General features: G+C 45.8%; 1 non-coding gene across 1 annotated transcript; it reads left to right on the forward strand.

Moving 5' to 3' along the window:
* Positions 1-18,260: 18,260 nt before the first annotated feature.
* Positions 18,261-18,350, forward strand: trnaq-uug (transfer RNA glutamine (anticodon UUG)). The gene is given in 2 exon segments: positions 18,261-18,297; positions 18,315-18,350. It is a non-coding gene; the product is annotated as a tRNA-Gln (tRNA).
* The last annotated feature ends 4,735 nt before the right edge of the window (positions 18,351-23,085 follow it).

Raw genomic sequence — 23,085 nt, forward strand, 5'->3', positions numbered from 1 at the left:
CGACGCGGTCCCGTGACGCCCGAACTGCGGGAAAACACTGCCGAGCGTGATGACATCATCACACAACCCACAGGACTGCGGACTTAGTCCTCGTGGTGTCCCCGCTGGGTTAAGACCTACCTACCGGCTCTCCTGCATCCAACTCCATTGTCTGCTGTATAACATCTGTTTCCTGCATTAAATAACTTATTCATTGTTCTCCTGGCGTCCAACTCGATTATTTAGCAGTCATTCATTCAATACCTACCGAGGTGAACACGAACTGCTGCATTGGTGACCCCAACCACGAAGACTCGTTCCCTGCCGACGATGCACCAGCCCGTCAGCCTGCTGGTTGTGTGACCTACCACACTTTTCAGCGAGGCGGAGAAGCGTGCCGCCCTCTCGGCAGTTTTTCCACTAAGTCAACAACAACAAAAAACTTTGCCATCCTCCAGGCAGTTTACCGCTACCGAAATTCACAACAACCCGGACTGTTGCCGTCCTTTCTCCAGTTTTCTCCTTAACAAACGCAAACAGCTACTGACGCTGCAAACATCGAGGACGGGTCCAACGGGCATCCCCCGGCCATGATCTGCCACGGGAAAGTTGCTGTTTTCACCGATCACTGATCAACGCAGCAAATTTCAACCTCCGTTGTGTTATCATCGGAGCACTATGGCACGCACCGTTCTGTGTGCTCCAGCCTCCCGAACAATACGCTCACCTGTCGGCGAGTTCACCAACCTCGCCTGTCAAGTCCTTCTGGATCCATCATTTGGCGTTCCTGCAGAGTTTGTCAGAACAAGGACTTGTTTCAACATCAACGGAGACATCGCCCATGTCCGCCCAATCTGCCCGTCAGTCTGATAAGGCCGGCTGTTTCGCACGTCTCCATGGTCCTTCACCTGATGGATATGTTTTATTTGCGACAACATGCGTAAGGATCAGCTTATGACCAGCATCTTCAAACCTCGCCTGCCAAGTCGAGACAGCATGCCCGCCGAGACCAGTAGCTCATCAGACCATCTCATCTTTCGACTTTCGTTAAAGTGAATTCTGGTGGGGATGCATGTGGCGGTTCCACCGGGTGTCCCTTACTATGTATATACATAATCCCCTTTAACTTACCTTTGTATGTGCATAACTTACCTGTTTGGGCCGTTGCCCCTTTAACGTACCTGTTTGGGCCGTTGCCCCTTTAAGGACGCGTCCTAATGCGCTGCCGTCACGTCACGAATCACGTGACGCACGCGCGGTGGCCGCCAACCCAGCTCGGCCTCCCGTGACGGCAGCCGGCACAACTCGGCCTACCGCGCCCGCGACTTCGGCTGCATCGGCCAGCTGCAGTGCCGGGTGTCACAGAGTCATAGAGTTTTACAGCACAGAAAGAGGCCCTTCGGCCCATCGTGTCTGCACCGTCTATCAATCCCTGTCCAGTCTAATCCCATTTTCCAGCATTTGCTCCATAGCCTTGTAGCAATGGCATTTCAAGTGCTCATCCAAATGCTTCTTGAATGTTGTGAGGGTTCCTGCCTCTACCACCCTTTCAGGCAGTGAGTTCCAGATTCCAACCACCCTCTGGATGAAAAAGTTCCTCCTCAAATCCGCTCTAAATCTCCTGCCTCTTACCCTGAATCTATGCCCCCTTGTTATTGACCCCCCTATTAAGGGGAAAAGTTCCTCTTTATCTACCCTATCTACGCCCCTCATCATTTTGCACACCTCAATCAGGTCCCCCCTCAGCCTTCTTTGCTCCAAGGAAAACAACCCCAGCCTGTTTCGCCTTTCTTCATAGCTGAGGCGCTCCATCCCAGGTAACATCCTGGTGAATCTTCTCTGCACCCTCTCCAAAGCAATCACATCCTTCCTATAGTGAGGCGACCAGAACTGCACACAGTACTCCAGCTGTGGCCTCACCTGCGTTTTGTACAGCTCCATCATAACCTCCCTGCTCTTATATTATATGCCTCGGCTAATGAAGGCAAGTATCCCATATGCCTTTTTAACCACCTTATCTGCCTGTTCCGCTGCCTTCAGGGATCTATGTACATGTACACCAAGGTCCCTCTGACCCTCTGTACTTCCTAGGGTCCTACCACTCATTGTGTATTCCCTTGTCTTATTTGTCCGTCCAAAATGCATCACCTCGCACTTTTCAGGGTTAAATTCCATTTCCCACTTTTCCGCCCATCTGACCAACCCGTTTATATCGTCCTGTAGCCTGAGGCTTTCCTCCTCGCAATTTACCACCCCACCAATTTTCGTGTCATCTGCGAATTTAGTGATCATACCTTTTACATTCTCATCCAAATCATTATGTAGATCACAAACAGCAAGGGACCCAGCACCGATCCCTGAGGTACCCCACTGGACACAGGCTTCCAGTCACAAAAGCAGCCTTCGACCATCACCCTCTGCCTCCTGCCACTCAGCCAGTTTAGGATCCAATGCGCCAAGGCACCCTGGATCCCATGGGCTCTTACCATCTTGACCAGTCTCCTATGCGGGACTTTGTCAAAAGCTTTACTGAAGTCCATGTAGACCACATCCACAGCATTCCCCTCATCCACACACCTAGTCACCCCCTCGAAAAATTCAATCAGATTGGTCAGACATGATTTACCCTTGACAAAGCCATGCTGACTATCCCCAATTAATCCTTGCCTCTCCAAGTGGTGACTAATTTTGTCCCTCAGAATTTTTTCCAATAATTACCCTACCACAGATGTTAGGCTCACTGGCCTGTAATTCCCTGGTTTATACCTGCTACCCTTCTTGAATAATGGCACTACGTTAGCTGTTCTCCAGTCCTCTGGTACATCCCCTGTGGCCAGAGAGGTTCTGAAAATTTGTGTCAGGGCCCCTGCAATCTCCTCCTTTGCCTCACACAACAGCTTGGGATACATCTCGTCCGGGTCTGGGGATTTATCCACTTTTTGGCCTGCTAAAACCGCTAGTACCTCCTCCCTCTCGATGCTATTATGTTCAAGTATGTCACAGTCCCCTTGCCCGATTTCTATGCCTACATCATCTTTCTCCACAGTGAACACAGATGCAAAAAATTCATTTAAAACCCCGCCTACATCATCTGGCTCTGCACACAGATTGCCACTTTGGTCCCTATTCGGCCCTACCCTTTCCCTGGTTATCCTCTTGCCCTTAATAAACTTATAAAACATCTTAGGATTTTCCTTTATTTTGCTCGCCATTGTTATTTCATGGCCCCTCCTCGCCCTCCTAATTTCTCTTTTAAGTATGCCCCTGCACTTTTTATACTCCGTCTTTAGTCTTTTGTAACTGCCAAAAGCCCCCCTTTTTTTCCTAATGCATTTTTGTATATCCCTTGTCATCCAAGGTTCCCTTTGCTTGTTGGTCCCACCCTTGACCTTTACAGGAACATGTTGGCGTTGTACTCCCTCTATTTCCCTTCTAAAAGTCTCCCACTGTTTTGATGTGGATTTTCCTATAAGTAGCTGCTCCCAGTCCACTTTGGCCATATCCTGCCTTATCATATTAAAATCGGCCTTCCCCCAATTTAGAACCCTTATTTCCGGGCCGTCTTTGTCTTTTTCCATGACCACCTTAAATCTCACCGAATTATGGTCACTGTCGCCAAAATGCTCTCCTACTGACACTTCCACCACTTGCCCGACTACATTCCCTAGAATTAGATCCAGTACCGCCCCCTCTCTTGTAGGACTTTCCACATGTTGGCTCAAAAAGCTCTCCTGGATGCACTTTAAGAATTCTGCACCCTCTAGCCCTTTCACACTCTGACTATCCCAATTAATATTGGGGAAGTTGAAATCCCCCACTATTATTACCCTATTATTTTCGCACTTCTCTGAGATTTGCCTACATATCTGTTCCTCTATCTCCCCCTGAATGTTTGGGGGCCAATATTACACTCCCAGCAAAGTGCTTGCCCCCTTTTTGTTTTTAAGTTCTACCCATATGGCCTCATTAGAGGAACCCGCTAATATATCGTCCCTCCTTACAGCAGTAATTGACTCCTTAATTAATATTGCAACACCCCCTCCCCTTTTACACCCCCCTCTGTCTCGCCTGAAGATTCTATACCCCGGAATATTGAGCTGCCAGTCCTGACCCTCCCTCAACCATGTCTCCGTGATAGCAACAATATCGTACTCCCATGTTTTCAACAACAACTTCAGTTCATCCACCTTATTTGCAAGACTGCTTGCATTAAAATAAATGCCTTCCAGCCCTGCCATATTCCCTTTTGCCTTTACATATTTGCTCTGCCTTCCCAGCTGACTTGCTTTTTCCTCCGTATTTGGCTGTAAATCACCCCCTACTATAGCTCCACTCTGTATCCCATCCCCCTGCCAAGTTAGTTTAAACCCCCCCCCAGCAGTGCTAGCAAACCTCCCCGCAAGGATATTGGTTCCCCTCTGGTTTGGGTGTAAACCGTCCGACTTGTACAAGTCCCACCTTTCCCAGAAGCAGACCCAGTGATCCAGGAAACTAAAGCCCTCCCTCCTGCACCATCCCTTTAGCCACACATTCATCTGTTCTATCTTCCTATTCCTATACTCACTAGCACGTGGCACCGGGAGTAATCCAGAGATTACAACCTTTGAGGTCCTGCTCTTTAATCTTCCACCTAGCTCCCTAAATTCTTGCTGCAGGACCTCATCCCTCTTTTTACGTATGTCGTTGGTACCAATGTGGACCACGACCTCTGGCTGTTCACCCTCCCCCTCCAGAATGCCCTGCAGCCGCTCAGTGACATCCTTGACACTGGCACCAGGGAGGCAACAAACCATCCTGGATTCACATCTACGGCCACAGAAACGCCTATCTGTTCCCCTTACTATAGAATCCCCTACCACTATTGCTCTCCCACCCTTTTTCCTCCCTTCCTGGGCAGCAGGAGCACCCCCAGTGCCAGGAAGTTGGCTGCTGCTGCCTTCCCCTGGTGAGTCATCCCCCTCAACAGTATCCAAATCGGTATACCTGTTTGAGAGGGGAATGGTCACAGGGGTCTGCTGCAATACCTGCCTGCTTCTATTGCTCCGCCTGGTGGTCACCCATTTCCTATCTTCCTGTGCAGCCCTTACCTGCGGTGTGACCAACTCACTAAACGTGTTATCCACGACCCTCTCAGCATCGTGAATGCTCAACAACCCATCCACCCGCAGCTCCAGTGCCTCAATGCGGCCTGCTAGTAGCTGCAGATGGATGCATCTCCGGCACACGTGGTCATCAGGGGCACCGGCAGTGTCCCTGAATTCCCACATAGAGCAAGAGGAGCATATCACGGGGCTGGGCTCTCCTGGCATGACCTTCCCTTTAATTAGTTTAAATTAATTTACTATCACCAACTAAAGATATCTCTAAGGCGCTTGTATAATCTACCAACAGTCCCTGCTATACCAGAAAAGAACCTAGTAACTATAAACTACAGAGTTAAAGTTTAAAAAAGAGAAATACTCACCAACCAATCACTTACCTGCTCCCTGGTGACGTCACACTCTGATTACTTTTTACCTCTCCCCCGCTGCTGAGTTGGTATGCCTCAACTCCCTGCTCCGTGCTCCGACTGGTCTCGGGCCTCTCTGGTCGCCGGTTTTTATACCGGGCTCCTCACCTCCCTGCTCCGTGCTCCAACTGGTCTCGGGCCTCGCTGGTCACCGGTTTTTATACCGGGCTCCTCACCTCCCTGCTCCGTGCTCCGACTGGCCTCGGGCCTCGCTGGTCGCCGGTTTTTATACCGGGCTCCTCACCTCCCTGCTCCGTGTTCCGACTGGTCTCGGGCCTCGCTGGTCGCCGGTTTTTATACCGGGCTCCCAAGGGGTCGGAGGACCCGGTTTAATGTCTTACTAGAAAGACGGAGGCACCAACAGTGCAACACAACCTCAGTACCGCACTGCAGTGTTAGCCTGGATTATGTTTTCAAGTCTCTGGAGTGGTGCTTGACTTTGCTGCCGCTGACCCACGGCTGACATCTACACTCAGTTCATTTGGCTGGAGAGAAATGACGGAGATAAAGGGAAAAATTATAATGGAGTAAACCTTCAATTTGTCGTCCAACAGAAAAGCGGGCATCGTAATCGGCCGCCTGTTATAGAAACAGTCAGATTTATGTTGCCATCGATTTCATAAGCATTGAACATCAGGCCTGTCTACAATGGAATGGGTCGTGGTCAGTTGTTAATCACTCTGGGTCTCTTTAAATCGGGAGTGCTCACAGTCCCGGATCATTCTGTGCCTGTTTAAAATGGCAGAGCTCACAGGCCCGGATCATTCCGTTTTTTTAAAAGTAGAGCGATTTCAGTTTTGATGACGGAGGTGTTGAGTTTAACTAAATGCAGGGGGCCTCGTCCGGGATTTGAATCCCACACCTCTCACATTTTAAGCCACGGAATTATCCTAAGCGAGAATCATACCCGTAGACCAACGAGCCGCCGATGTTCTACTATCAAGTTGCATTGCGATTCCCTGCGCTGGTGCAAACCCAGCTCGCAGAAGTCCTGTTCATTCAGTGATAATGTTTATCTTCTCCTCAATCCGCTTGTTTTGCGAACAGTTTCCTTGAATCTGCTCACAATTCTCCGCATAAAAAGAGGCTTTCCGATATCAGCGGCCGCGTGGTCTAATGTATAAGGCGTCTGACTTCGGTTGCGAGTGTTTCAGTTATCAGAAGATTGCAGGTTCGAATCCTGCCGCGGTCGTTTAATTAACTGGGCGACAATTTTTATGTTTTGAATCTAGCTTCAATCCGACCATTTTTGACAGTCCCTCAACTGAAGCAGCGGAAGGCCTTTTGCTTACATTAAGCTGATTGTACCTTTTCAACATTGTAGATCTGTGTGCATGGGCAGGATAAGCGGTGAAGTGGACTTTCTTTCAGGATATTTCTGCTTAGATGCAAAAAGCAGGAAATGGAATGGCTGAGAGCAGTGTATGTTGGAGACGAGGTGGCCGACAGGCTAAGGCGATGGACTGTTTGCCCCATTGCTGATCTGTACGTGAGGGTTTGGATCCCATCCTCGTCGTTAATTACGTTTGAAACTGGTGTACTTTCCGAGCATTTAACTGAATCTTGCCTAAAATAAGCTTTCAAATGCAATTTCGTCAGAATCGCCCTGGTGCTCCTGGTCTGTGCCCCATGCATTACTCATATCTTGTTAAAATTAAAAGAGACCACTGTAATTCTTCAAATTCTTGAATGAAGTTGGAGCAGTGATCGGGATTCGGAGATTGTCGAACTCCTCCTTTCTTCTGCTTAGATTGTCACCGAATGAAAGAGTAGCGGGACCAGAGGCAAATGATTAGGGCGCAGAAACATAAATTTCTCCTTTAGGAGGCAATGTAATTTCAAAAATATTTTTCAACCCTAATGAAGAGATTTTCTATTTTAGTGTCTTTGGTTGAGAGATAAATAATGGGCGAGAAATCCTTGTTCTTTCCGGCATACTCTCAAAGGATCAGAGGACCCGGTTTAATGTCTTACTAGAAAGACGGAGGCACCAACAGTGCAGCACTACCTCAGTACCGCACTGCAGTGTTAGCCTGGATTATGTGCTCAAGTCTCTGGAGTGGTGCTTGACTTTGCTGCCGCTGAGCCACGGCTGACACCTACACTCAATTCATTTGGCTGGAGTGAAATGACGGAGATAAAGGGAAAAATTATAATGGAGTAAACCTTCAATTTGTCGTCCAACAGAAAAGCGGGCATCGTAATCGGCCGCCTGTTATAGAAACAGTCCGATTTATGTTGCCATCGATTTCATAAGCATTGAAAATCAGGCCTGTCTATAATGGAATGGGTCGTGGTCAGTTGTTAATCACTCTGGGTCTGTTTAAATCGGGAGTGCTCACAGTCCCGGATCATTCTGTGTCTGTTTAAAATGGCAGAGCTCACAGGCCCGGATCATTCCGTTTTTTTAAAAGTAGAGCGATTTCAGCTTTCATGACGGAGGTCATACAGTCATAGAGTCATAGATTTATACAGCACAGAAAGAGGCCCTTCGGCCCATCGTTTCTGCGCCGTCCATCAATCCCTGTCCAGTCTAATCCCATTTTCCAGCATTTGGTCCATAGCCTTGTATGCAATGGCATTTCAAGTGCTCATCCAAATGCTTCTTGAATGTTATGAGGGTTCCTGCCTCTACCACCCTTTCAGGCAGTGAGTTCCAGATTCCAACCACCCTCTGGCTGAAAAAGTTCCTCCTCAAAACCCCTCTAAACTTCCTGCCCCTTACCTTGAATCTATGCCCCCTTGTTATTGACCCCCCTACTAAGGTGAAAAGTTTCTCTTTATCTACCCTATCTATGCCCCTCATCATTTTGTACACCTCAATTAGGTCCCCCCTCAGCCTTCTTTGCTCCAAGGAAAACAACCCCAGCCTGTTTAGTCTTTCTTCATAGTTGAGGCGCTCCATCCCAGGTAACATCCTGGTGAATCTTCTCTGCACCCTCTCCAAAGCAATCACATCCTTCCTATAGTGAGGCGACCAGAACTGCAGGCAGTAATCCAGCTGTGGCCTCACCAGCGTTTTGTACAGCTCCATCATAACCTCCCTGCTCTTATATTCTATGCCTCGGCTAATGAAGGCAAGTATCCCATATGCCTTTTTAACCACCTTATCTGCCTGTTCCGCTGCCTTCAGCGATCTATGTACATGTACACCAAGGTCCCTCTGGCCCTCTGTACTTCCTAGGGTCCTACCACTTATTGTTTATTCCCTTGCCTTATTTGTCCGTCCAAAATGCATCACCTCGCACTTTTCAGGGTTAAATTCCATTTGCCACATTTCTGCCCATCTGCCCAACCCGTTTATATCGTGCTGTAGCCTGAGGCTTTCCTCCTCACAATTTACCACCCCACGAATTTTCGTGTCATCTGCGAACTTACTGATCATACCTTTTACATTCTCATCCAAATCATATTTATGTAGATCACAAACAGCAAGGGACCCAGCACCGATGCCTGAGGTACCCCACTGGACACAGGCTTCCAGTCACAAAAGCAACCTTCGACCATCAAACCGCTAGTACCTCGTCCCTCTCGATGCTAATATTTTCAAGTATGTCACAGACCCGTTGCCCGATTTCTATGTCTACATCGTCTTTCTCCATAGTGAACACAGATGCAAAAAATTCATTTAAAACCCCGCCTACATCATCTGGCTCTACACACAGATTGTCACTTTGGTCCCTAATGGGCCCTACCCTTTCGCTGGTTATCCTCTTGCCCTTAATATACTTATAAAACATCTTAGGATTTTCCTTTATTTTGCTCGCCAGTGTTATTTCATGGCCCCTCCTCGCCCTCCTAATTTCTTTTTTAAGTATGCCCCTGCACTTTTTATACGCCTCTAGGGCTTCCTCCGTCTTTAATCTTTTGTAACTGCCAAAAGCCCCCCTTTTTTGCCTAATGCATATTTGTATATCCCTTGTCATCCAAGGTTCGTTTTGAATCTAGCTTCAATCCGACCATTTTTGACAGTCCCTCAACTGAAGCAGCGGAAGGCCTTTTGCTTACATTAAGCTGATTGAACATTTTCAACATTGTAGATCTGTGTGCACGGGCAGGATAAGCGGTGAAGTGGACTTTCTTTCAGGGTATTTCTGCTTAGATGCAAAAAGCAGGAAATGGAATGGCTGAGAGCAGGGTATGGTGGAGACGAGGTGGCCGACAAGCTAAGACTGTTTACCCATTGCCGATCTGTACGTTAGGTTTCGGATCCCATCCTCGTCGTTACTTACGTTTGAAACTGGTATACTTTCATAGCATTTAACTGAATATTGCCTAAAATAAGCTTTCAAATGCAATTTCGTCAGAATCCTCCTGGTCTGTGCCCCATGCATTACTCATATCTTGTTAAAATTAAAAGAGACCACTGCAATTCTTCAAATTTCTTGAATGAAGGTGGAGCAGTGATCGTGATTCGGAGATTGTCGAACTCCTCCTTTCTTCTACTGAGATTGTCACCGAATGAAAGAGTAGCGGGACCAGAGGCAAATGATTAGGGCGCAGAAACATAAATTTCTCCTTTAGGAGGCAATGTAATTTCAAAAATATTTATCAACCTTAATGACGAGATTTTCTGTTTTAGTGTCTTTGGTTGAGATATAAATAAGGGGCGAGACATCCTCGTTCTTTTCGGCATACTCTCATGGGATCCGAGGACCCGGTTTAACGTCTTACTAGAAAGACGGAGGCACCAACAGTGCAGCACTACCTCATTACCGCACTGGAGTGTCAGCCTGGATTATGTGCTCAAGTCTCTGGAGTGGTGCTTGACTTTGCTGCCGCTGAGCCACGGCTGACACCTAGACTCAGTTCATTTGGCTGGAGAGAAATGACGGAGATAAAGGGAAAAATTACAATGGAGTAAACTTTCAATTTGTCACCCAACAGAAAAGCGGGCATCGTAATCGGCCGTCTGTTATAGAAACAGTCCGATTTATGTTGCCATCGATTTCATAAGCATTGAAAATCAGGCCTGTCTATAATGGAATGGGTCGTGGTCAGTTGTTAATCACTCTGGGGCTATTTAAACCGGGAGTGCTCACAGTCCCGGATCATTCTGTGTCTGTTTGAAATGGCAGAGCTCACAGTCCCGGATCATTCCGTTTTTTTTAAAGGAGAACGATTTCAGTTTTCATGACCGAGGTGTTGAATTCAACTAAATGTGGCGGGGCTCGTCCGGGATTTGAACCCGGGACCTTTCGCAAAATTTAAGCCATGGAAACTCTCTAAGCGAGAACCATACCCCTAGACCAACGAGCCGCCGATGTTATGTTTCAAGTTGCATTGCGATTCCCTGCGCTGGTGCAAACCCAGCTCGCAGAAGTCCTGTTCATTCAGTTAAAATGTTTAACTTTTCCTCAATCCGCTTCTTTTTGCGAGCAGTTTCCTTGAATCTGCTCACAATTCTCCCCATAAAACGAAGCTCAGCAGCATCTGTGGCTGCGTGGCCTAATGGGTAAGGCGTCTGAATTCGGTTAGCGAGTTTTTCAGTTATCAGAAAATTACAGGTTCGAGTCCTCCCGCGGTCATTTAATTAACTGCGCGACACTTTTTCTGTTCCGAATCTGGCTTCATACCGATCATTTTTGACAGTCCCTCAACTGAAGCAGTGGAAGGCCTTTTGCTTACATTAAGCTGATTGTACATTTTCAACATTGTAGATCTGTGTGCACGGGCAGGATAAGCGGTGAAGTGGGCTTTCTTTCAGGATTTTTCTGCTTAGATGCAAAAAGCAGGAAATGGAATGGCTGAGAGCAGGATATGGTGGAGACGAGGTGGCCGACAGGCTAAGGAGATGGACTGTTTATTCATTGCTCGATCTGTACGTGAGTATTCGGATCCCATGCTCGTCGTTATTACGTTTGAAACTGGTATACTTTCCGAGCATTTAACTGAATCTTGACTAAAATAAGCTTTCAAATGCAATTTCGTCAGAATCGCCCTGGTGCTCCTGGTCTGTGCCCCATGCATTACTCATATCTTGTTAAAATTAAAAGAGACCACTGCAATTCTTGAATGCAGTTGGAGCAGTGATCGCGATTCAGAGATTGGAGAACTCCTCCTTTCTTCTGCTGAGATTGTCACCGAATGAAAGACTAGCGGGACCAGAGGCAAATGATTAGGAAGCAGAAACATAAATTTCTCCTTTAGGAGGCAATGTAATTTCAAAACTATTTATCAACCCTAATGAAGAGATTTTCTGTTTTAGTGTCTTTGGTTGAGAGATAAATAATGGGCGAGAAATCCTCGTTCTTTCCGGCAAACTCTCAAGGGATCGGAGGACCCAGTTTAACGTCTTACTAGGAAGACGGAGGCACCAGCAGTGCAGCACGACCTCAGTACCGCACTGGAGTGTCAGCCTGGATTATGTGCTCAAGTCTCTGGAGTGGTGCTTGACTTTGCTGCCGCTGAGCCACGACTGACACCTACACTCAGTTCATTTGGCTGGAGAGAAATGACGGATATAAAGGGAAAAATTATATTGGAGTAAACCTTCAATTTGTCGTCCAACAGAAAAGCGGGCATTGTAATCGGCCGCCTGTTATAGAAACAGTCCGATTTATGTTGCCATCGATTTCATAAGCATTGAAAATCAGGCCTGCCTATTATGGAATGGGTCGTGGTCAGTTGTTAATCACTTTGGTTCTGTTTAAACCGGGAGTGCTAACAGTCCCGGATCATTCTGTGTCTGTTTAAAATGGCAGAGCTCACAGTCCCGGATCATTCCGTTTTTTTTGAAGTAGAGCGATTTCAGCTTTCATGACCGAGGTGTTGAGTTTAACTCAATGCGGCGGGGCTCGTCCGGGATTTCAACCCGGGACATCTCGCATTTTATGCCACAGAATTACCCTAAGCGAGAATCATACCCGTAAACCAACGAGCCGCCGATATTCTGATTCAAGTTGCATTGTGATTCCTTGCGCTGGTGCAAACCCAGCTCGCAGAAGTCCTGTTCTTTCAGATAAAATGTTTATCTTCTGCTCAATCCGCTTCTTTTTGCAAACAGTTTCCTTGAATCTGCTCACAATTCTCCCCATATAATGAGGCTCCCCAATATCAGCGGCTGCATAGCCGAATAGATAAAGCACCTGACTTTCCTTGTGAGTTTTTCAGTTATCAGAATGATTGCAGGTTCGAATCGTGGGCGACACTTTTTATGTTTTGAATCTAGCTTCAAACCGACCATTTTTGACAGTCCCTCAACTGAAGCAGCGGAAGGCCTTATGCTTACATTAAGCTGATTGTACATTTTCAACATTGTAGATCTGTGTGCACGGGCAGGATAAGCGGTGAAGTGGACTTTCTTTCAGGGTATTTCTGCTTCGATGCAAAAAGCAGGAAATGCAATGGCTGAGAGCAGTGCATGGTGGAGACGAGGTGGCCGAGAGGTTAAGGCGATGGACTGTTAATCCATTGCTGATCTGTACGCGAGGGTTTGGATCCCATCCTCGACGTTATTACGTTTGATGCTGGTACACTTTCCGAGCATTTAACTGAATCTTGCCTAAAATAAGCTTTCAAATGCAATTTCGTCAGCATCGTCCTGGTCTGTGCCCCATGCATTACTGATATCTTGTTAAAATTAAAAGAGACCACTGCAATTCTTCAACTTCTTGAATGAAGGTGGAGCAGTGATCGCGATTCGGAGATTGTCGAACTCCTCCTTTCTGCTGCTGAGATTGTCACCGAATGAAAGAGTAGCAGGAACAGAGGCAAATGATTAGGGAGCAGAAACATAAATTTCTCCTTTTGGAGGTAATGCGGCAGAAATTACGATCGGGGGCTTGTCGCGCGTGCAAGCCCCCGATCTGCACTTACCCAACGTGCCTGCCGTTCACCTCCAGGGACGCCTGGAATTCCTTTTTGAAAGAGAAGAATCCCGGGCAGCGTATGACGTCACGCCGCCCAGGAGCGCAGCCAGCGCGAAGCCTGCGGTGCGTTGTGCAAGTGAGACACGCCCCTTGAGGTCTCATTTTAAAAGGACACGCCCATAATCTGTGAAAGCAGCTGGAGAGCACTCTTTCTTACAGAAGAGAAGTGCAGGTAGGTTCTGTGTATTTTTATCAATGTTTTGGTAACTTTTATAAACTTTTAAAAAGTTTTGAATGATTTTGATGACTCTCAGAATGTTTTAAAGAGAATTGAAGCTGTTTGAGCAGTTTTTAAAGCCTTGAAATCAATCTTTTAATTCTGTTCAGTTAATTAGCAAATTGAGATGGCTGGAATGACCACATTTAACGTGATTAAAAGAACTCAGAACTTCACTGAGGATGACCTCAGAAATCTCCTCAGCGAGGTGGAGGCGAGGCGCCTGCGCATCATGGGGAATGAGCAGTCGAGGGCACCGCAAAAAGGTCAGATGGTAGCGTGGTCGGAAGTTGCACAAGCTGTCAGCGCGAGCTCCACCATTCCACGTACAGCGGAACAATGTCGCAAGAAATTTGTTGCGATGTGTCAGGGTTTGTACAGTTTTAACGAAAGTGTACTGTTAAATTGCTAAGAGTTTATTTTAACTGGATTGCAAAAGGCTTCTGCATTAAATTTTCTAAAGCTAATTCATGGTAAAGTCACCTGAGCTAGCAATAAAACTTTGTGGCTTTGGGGGCAGCTCAGGGTTACCTTCTGTTCTCTTATTTTGATTCCAGTGCTTTGAGCTGTAAAACTTCAATCAGAGATTTTAAGAAACACCCAACCCAGTCTTCAAAGCCTCTGCTGACCATGTCAGAAATGCAGCTGTCTGATTCTATTTCCTCTTCTTTAATATCAGAGTAAGAGTTCTCACAATGCCAGAGAACGCACACGCACAGGCAGTGGTGTTGCTGAGGGTTTTGACCGAGCATGAGGAACGGGTCGAACAGATGTGTGGATTTGCTAGCAATCGCCCTGCTGAAGGATCTGAAACAAACATTGCTGACCCTCATAGTGAGTTGCCCTGCCCAGCTATATGTTGAAGAAGGATAGTTGTGTGTTGAATATCGGTGATGTGGCACATCTTGCTTTACCTTTGCAAATGTTTTCTGCTTCATTCCCACAGCTGGACAGAGTACCTGTCAAACACGGGATGAGCAGTGCGTGGAGTCAGCGGCCGCAGAGGGCATTGAAAAGGCGCAGGAAACGTTAGCGTGTCACCTTCTGCCCACTCCGCCTCCTTCAACCCTCAGCCACAGAGGCCAGTGGCCAATTCGTTAAATTGTTATATTTCTCATTTTATTGAAATGTTTAATGTTTTCTTTCATATTTAAATTTAAATGTTTATTTCAGCATGAAAGGATATGTTACCTTTTCGTTTAAGTAGTACACCCAGTAGTCAATCTTAAAACAATTTAAACATTTCTTTTATTTCAATTTTTTTTACAACAGTTACACAAGTAGAAACTAGCTAGTTCTTACCTTGAATGTTTGTATTGCAGTAAGAAAGTAAAAATTACTGTAAAATGTTTACACTTTCTTTGCCAACAATTAGCATTATGCACATGTTTGAAAACGTTACATGAGGTAGTACCCATCTTAAATTTTGCCATTTCACTGTAAATCAGACAAAAATTACTTAAACCTGCTTATAAAGTGATTTCAAAATTGTTAACTTTAATATTATTAAAGTGCATAAAAGAGGTCCTTAACATCCTGAATGTTTTACTTGCACAACAAAAGAAAGACAAGTAAAAACGAACTGTTCACAATATTTCTTCCTCATTGTTCATTTTTAGAAAATTTTTAAAACTACAGAAGCTTTACTTAAAATTTACAAGTTATTCACTGTATACATCGAAATTGAAGATGAAAAGTTTTTGATGATGCAATAAAAGGTCACTCTTTCACTTTAATATGTGTCTGCTTCTGTCTTTGCCTTGCGGGGGGAGGGGTAGGTACAGGGCGTAACTACTGCGTCAAGGTGTTGGCTACCAGCAGTTCGTGAGCAGCCTTAGATTCGGCGGCACTTGGCTCCTCCCCATGAGGCCTGGCAACATGCACATTGCCATCGCCTTCATCCTCCACTTCAACAGGCGTCATTGTTAAGGGTCAGTCCTTCCTGCAGGGCAAGGACAGGCCAGCACAATCCGTGCCACTTTCTGGTGAGAGTACTGCAAGGTCCCCCCTGACCTATCCAGGCACCGGAAGCGTGATTTCAGAACTCCTATTGTCCTCTCCACCACTTGACGTGTAGTCACGTGTGCATGGTTGTATCTCTCCTGAGACTGATTAATGGTATTGCGGTAGGGCGTCATCAGCCATGATTTTAGCAGGTAGTCCTTGTCGCCCAATATCCATGCGGAACCTGTAGGCAATTTGCTGAGAGAATCATACAATTTAGAGTTACGGAGGACGAAGGAGTCATGATTACTTTCCCGGTGCCCTGCATTCACGTTTATGATCCGGAGGTGTGCATCACATAATATCATAACATTCAATGAATGATACCCCTTCCTGTTAATGAATGTCACAGGTGCATCCTTGGGTGCCTTCAAAGCAATGTGGGTTCCATCGACAGCCCCAAACACTTTGGGGAATCCAGCAATGCGATAAAAAGCTAAGGCCATCTCCTTCTGATGTCGAGTGGACAAGTCATAATGAATGAAATCTGAAAGCCTACGGCAAATGGCTTCTGTGACCTGGTGAATGCAGACCTTCGCAGCATTCTTGGAGATGTTGCATATGTCACCGGTGCCTGCTTGAAATGATCCACTTGCAAAGAAGTTCAATGCTGTGGTTACCTTCATGTTCACTGACAAGGCAGTACGTGTTTTCGAGCGTGGCTACAAGTCCGCCTTCAACATGTCACACAGTCGGCCAATTGCCTCTTTACTGAAGCGCAGCCTCCTGATACACAACTCCTCGGACAGCATATCAAATGATCGCCTCTCCCTGTAAACTCTGTGTGGTGGGTAGTTGTTTCTTCTGATCAGGCGATGGTTATGGTTCCTCAATCTTCTATGTTGCTCCCTGGCCTTGCGATTTCTTTGAAGCAAATACACATAGAACATCGTGGCAACATTTCTATAAGAGGGCATGTTTCTCGCTCACAGGACTCCTCACTGCACAGACGTACCTGTTCGGAGTAAATGGAAATAGTTGTTACAGTTATTTTAATAAACTTAGTGCCTATAACATCAACTCGGCCTATACCAGGAAGCATGCTTTAACAGCTTGCAAACACATCCTTCCCGCCTGATGAATATCACAGGCCTAGATCCTTTTCTAATAAATTACATTTGCAGAAATTCATCATTACATAAATACCTTCATCCACGTACTGAAAAGATTACATACATAAATGCACATCCTTAATGGAATATATACAGACATACATACAATTGTACATACATATTACTAAATATTACTGATGACAATTTCATTTTGTCAGCATTTTATTTTTTTTTAAACAGTAAATTTCACATTTTATAAAAATAAATTCAATGAGTCCTTGCCCACAGCCACAATTGCTCCTTCTACCTACAATACTGAAAAACCGTTTTAAAGAAAAAAAATTTTTTAAACTTACCTCAGCCTTTCTTATAATAACTTTCCTCCCTTTCCCAAACAGAAATAAAATGACTTTCAGAAGCTCCACGATGACAGACTTCTTCCTCCGCAGTTTCTCGATAGCTTTACTTCTGCTTTTTTTATTTCCAAGTTGTCAGGACTTACCCTCACTGAATCCATGAATGAAATCGACAAAGTTCACTGCGCACGCGCTGCCTGTGCAGTCGCACGCGCTGTGCCTCTGAACCCCTTAGGTCAGGGGACAGGAAATGGCAGTTTTCCCCGCATGCGCTGTGCATGCTGAAAACCGGCAATTCCTCCGGCCACACGCGTGAGTACCCCGTCCGTACTCACGCATTCAGAGAGGAATTACTGGGCCAATGTAATTACAAAAATATTTATCAACCTTAATGAAGAGATTTTCTGTTTTAGTGTCTTTGGTTGAGAGCTAAATAAAGGGCGAGAAATCCTCGTTCTTTTCGGCATACTCTCATGAGATCGGATGGCCCGGTTTAACGTCTTACTAGAAAGACGGAGGCACCAACAGTGCAGCACTACCTCAGTACTGCACTGGAGTGTCAGCCTGGATTATGTGCTCAGGTCTCTCGAGTGGTGCTTGACTTTGCTGCCGCTGAGCCACGGCTGACACCTACACTCAGTTCATTTGGCTGGAGAGAAATGACGGAGATAAAGGGAAAAATTATAATGGAGTAAACCTTCAATTTGTCGTCCAACAGAAAAGCGGACATCGTAATCGGCCGCCTGTTATAGAGCAGTCCGATTTATGTTGCCATCGATTTCATAAGCATTTAAAATCAAATCAGGCCTGTCTTTAATGGAATGGGTCGTGGTCAGTTGTTAATCACTCTGGGTCTGTTTAAACCGGGGTTGCTCACAGTACCGGATCACTCTGTGTCTGTTTAAAATGGCAGAACTCACAGTCCCGGATCATTCCGTTTTTTTTTAAAGTCGAGCGAATTCAGCTTTCATGACCAAGATGTTGAGTTTAAATAAATGCAGCCGGGCTCGTCCCAGGATTTGAACCCGGGACCTCTCCCATTTTAAACCACAGAAATTCCCAAAGCGAGAATCATGCCCCTAGACAAACGAGCCGCCGATGCTCTGCTTCAAGTTGCATTGCGATTCCCTGCGCTGGTGCAAACCCAGCTCGAAGAAGTCCTGTTCATTCAGTTAAAATGTTTATCTTTTCCGCAATCCGCTTCTTTTTGCGAGCAGTTTCCTTGAATCTGCTCACAATTCTCCCCATAAAAAGAGGCTTATCAACATCAGCGGCCGCGTGGCCTAATGGATAAGGCGTCTGACTTTGGTTGCGAGTTTTTCAGTTATCAGAAGATTGCAGGTTCGAGTTCTGCCGCGGTCGTATAATTAATTGTGCGACGCTTTTTCTGTTCTGAATCTGGCTTAAAACCGACCATTTTTGACAGTCCCTCAACTGATGCAGCGGAAGGCCTTTTGCTTACATTAAGCTGATTGTACATTTTCAACACTGTAGATCTGTGTGCACGGGCAGGATAAGCGGTGAACATAAGGACATAAGAAATGGGAGCAGGAGCAGGCCAATCAGCCCCTCGAGCCTGCTCCGCCATTCAATAAGATCATGGCTGATCTGATCCTAACCGCCAATCCACTATCACAGAACCATCTCCTGAATCTAAAAGAATTAGACACACGAAATAGGAGCAGGATCAGGCTACACGGCCCCTGGACCCGTTCCGCTACCCACAGGGCCATGACCGATCCGGACCTAGACTCATGTCCAAATTCCTGCCCGCCCCCCGTAATCCTTAATTCCCTTTACTTCTAGGAAACTGTCTATTTCTGTTTTAAATTTATGTAATGATGTAGCTTCTACAGCTTTTTGGGGCAGCATATTCCATGGACCTACCACCCTCTGAGTGAAGTAGTTCCTCCTCATCTCAGTTTTGAAAGAGCAGCCCCTTATCCTAAGACTATGTCCCCTAGTTCTAGTTTCACCCATCATCGGGAACATCCTCCCCGCATCCACCCGGTCCAACCCTTCACAATCTTATATGTTTCAATAAGATCGCCTCTCATTCATCTGAACTCCAATGAGTAGAGTCCCAATCTACTCAACCTCTCCTCATATGTCCATCCCCTCATCCCCGCGATTAACCGAGTGAACCTTCTTTGTACTGACTCGAGAGCAAGTATGTCCTTTCTTAAGTATGGACACCAGAACTGTACGCAGTATTCCAGGTGCGGTCTCACCAACACCTTGTACAACTGAAGCAATACCTTTCTATTTTTATATTCTATCCCCCAAGCAATGAAAGCCATTGGCCTTCTTAATCACTTGCTGCACCTGCATACTAACCTTTTGAGTTTCATGCACCAGGACCCCCAGATCCCTTTGTGCTTCAGTACTTTCCAGTTTCTTGACATTAAGATAATAACTCGCTCTACGATTTTTCCTGCCAAAGTGCATAACCTCACACTTTCCAGTATTGTATTCCATCTGCCAAATCTCTGCCCACTTGCTTAGCCTGTCTATGTCCCCTTGCAGGTTTTTTATGCCCTCCTCACTCACTACTTTCCCTCCCATCTTAGTATCATCTGCAAACTTTGATATGTTACACTTGGTCCCCTCCTCCAAATCGTTAATATAGATTGTAAAGAGTTGGGGACCCAGCACTGACCCCTGCGGAACACCACTAGTTACTGATTGCCAGCCTGCGAATGAACCATTTATCCCAAATCTCAGCCTTCTGTTAGATAGCCCATCCTCTATCCATGCCAGAATATTACCCCCAATCCCGTGATTTTTTATCTTAAGCAATAATCTTTTGTGTGGCACCTTGTCAATTGCCTTTTGGAAGTCTAAACACACTACGTCCACTGGTTCCCCTTTATCCACCCTATATGTTACTTCCTCAAAGAACTCCAGCAAATTTGTCAAACACGACTCCCCTTCATTAAACCATGCTGACTTTGTCCTATTAAATTATGATTATCCAAATGTCCTGTGACTGTCTCCTTAATAATTGACTCCAAAATTTTACCTACCACAGATGTTAGGCTAACCGGTCTATAGTTTCCAGCCTTCTGTCTACATGCCCTTTTTAAATAAGGGTGTTTCATTAGCAGTTTTCCAGTCTGCCGGGACCATTGCCGAGTCCAGTGAGTTTTGGAAAATTATTACCAATGCATTCACAATCACTACCGCCACTTCCCTCAAGACCCTAGGATGTAAGCCATCAGGTCCAGGTGATTTATCCGCCTTGAGTCCCATTATTTTACCGAGTACCACTTCCTTAGTGATTTTGATAGTGTTTAGCTCCTCCCCCCCTTTATCACCCTGTTTGTCCAGTGTTGGGATATTCTTAGTGTCTTCTACTGTAAAGACTGATATAAAATATTCAATCAGTGTTTTTGCCATCTCCATATTACCCTCCATTAATTTCCCCGTCTCATCCTCTAAGGGACCAACATTTACTTTAGCCACCCTTTTTCTTTTCATACAACTATAAAAACTCTTACTATCTATTTTTATATTTTGTGCTAATTTACTTTCATAATCTATCTTCCCTTTCTTAATCTATCTTTTTGTTATTTTTTGCTGTCTTTTAAAGTTTTCCCAATCCTCTATCCTCCCACTAGATTTGGCTACCTTATATGCCCTTGTTTTTTGTCGAATACTATCCTTAATTTCTTTACTTAGCCACGGATGGCTGTCTTTTCTTTTACACCCTTTTCTTCTCAGTGGAATATATATTTTTTGGAAGTTGTAAAATAACTCCTTAAATGTACACCACTGATCATGTATCGTCTTACCCTTTAATCTATTTTCCGAATCCAATCTACTCAATTCCGCTCTCATACCTTCATAGTCTCCTTTATTCAAGCTTAGCACACTTGTTTGAGATCCAACCTTCTCACCCTCTAATTGAATATGGAATTCAACCATGTTATGGTCACTCATTCCAAGGGGATCCTTTACTAGGACATTTTTAATTAATCCTGTCTCGTTACACAGGACCAGATCTAAGGTTGCTTGCCCCCTGGTCGGTTCAGTTACATACTGCTCAAGAAACGCATCCCTAATACACTCAATTAACTCATCCTCAAGGCAGTCCTGCCCAATTTGATTTGTCCAATTAATATGATATTTAGAAACCCCCATAATTATAGATGTTCCCTTATTACAAGCCTCAACTATTTCCTGATTGATACTCCGTCCAACAGAGTTGCCACTGTTCGGAGTCCTATAGACTACGCCCACGAGTGTTTGTTTCCCCTTATTATCCCTTACCTCCACCCAAACTGTTTCATTATCCTGATCTTTTGACCCAATATCATTTCTCTGTATTACAGTGATTCCTTCCTTTATTAACATAGCCACCCCACCTCCCCTTCCTTCCTGCCTGTCCTTCCTGATCGTTAAATAACCTGGTATGTTTAATTCCCAGGCATTGTCACCCTGCAGCCATGTTTCTGTAATGGCCACAAGATCATACCCATATGTAGTTATTTGTGCCATTAACTCGTCTATTTTGTTACGAATGCTACGTGCATTCAGATAGAGAACTTTCAAAGATGTTTTGTGACACTTAGTTCCTGCTTTTGCCCTTTTTATTACTTTACCTTTTACTCCATACCTTTTGCCCCTTCCTGACACGCTCTGGTTATTAATTTCCCCACTGCTACCTAAGTCTATGACCTTCTCTGTTGTCATTTTTATTATTTGCTCTCTCGGAACCTCCCCCCAAACTAGTTAGTTTAAAGCCCTCTCTACAGCCCTAGTTATATGATCCGCCAGGACTCTAGTCCCAGCACTGGCCAAATGAAGCCCGTCCCCACGGAACAGCTCCCTCCTGCCCCAGTACTGGTACCAGTGTCCCAGGATGCAAAACCCATTTCTCCCACACCAGCCTTTGAGCCAAATTAGCTCGTGGCTCAGGTAATAATCCCGAGATTATTACCCTTGTGGTTCTGCTTTTTAATTTGGCCCCTAGCTGCTCAAACTCCCTCAGCAGAACCTCCTTCCTTGTCCTATCTATGTCGTTGGTACCAACATGGACCACGACAATTGGATCCTCCCCCTCCCAGTCCAAGTTTCTCTCTAGTCCAGAGGAGATGTCCTTAACCCTGGCACCGGGCAGGCAACACAGCCTTCGGGATTCGCGCTCTCGGCTGCAAAGAACTCTATCTATCCCCCTAACGATACTATCCCCTACCACTAAAACATTTCTTTTAACTCCCCCCACTTGAATGGCCCCCCGCTCCACGGTGCTGTGGCCAGGTTGCTCATCTTCCCCGCAGTCCCTGTTCCCATCCTCACAGGGAGTAAGTGCCTCGAACCTGTTGGACAAGAGCAAGGGCTGAGGCTCCTCCAACACTACCCCCTGGATCCCCGGACCTGCCTCACTTCTAGTCACACCATCCTGACCCTGGCCACGGACTACATCTGAATTATTTAATCTATTTGGTGTGAATACCTCGTGATACACATGTTCCAGGTAACTCTCCCCCTCCCTGATGTGTCTCAGTGTTTGAAGCTCGGACTCCAGCTCTTCAACACGGAGCCGGAATTCCTCGAGCAGCCAACACTTACTGCAAATGTGATCACCGTGAGCATCAATGGTGTCCACCAGCTCCCACATATTGCAGCAGCAACACATCACCTGATCTCCCATTCTAAGTAATTAATTAAATTTATTAATATTATTCTTAAATACCCTTTGCCCCGATTCTAGATGGTGAATACCACACCTTAGAAATTATAAACCAAAGAGATTTAAGCTTAAAAAGAGAGAAATACTTACCAACCAATCACTTACCCGCTTTCTGGTGACGTCACACTTGGATTACTTTTTACCTCTCTCCTTCCCTCCGAGTTCCAAGACTGGAGATTGGAGAGCCTTACCTGGGCTCTGGGGCCTTTATACAGCCGCTCAGCCCGCGATTCTCGCCGATTCTCGCACTGAGGCCTTACCTGGGCTCTGGGGCCTTTTATAGCCCCGCTCTGCCGCTCGGGTTTCCCGCCGACACGGAGGCCTTACCTGGGCTCTGGGCCCTTTTATAGCCCCGCTCTGCCGCTCGAGTTTCCTGCCGACGCTGTGAGGACTTACCTGGGC

This window comes from Somniosus microcephalus, unplaced genomic scaffold (genome assembly GCF_052327205.1).
Source record: "Somniosus microcephalus isolate GS21.2 unplaced genomic scaffold, FLI_Smic_1.0 unresolved_chr1, whole genome shotgun sequence".
Taxonomy (NCBI): Eukaryota; Metazoa; Chordata; class Chondrichthyes; order Squaliformes; family Somniosidae; genus Somniosus; species Somniosus microcephalus.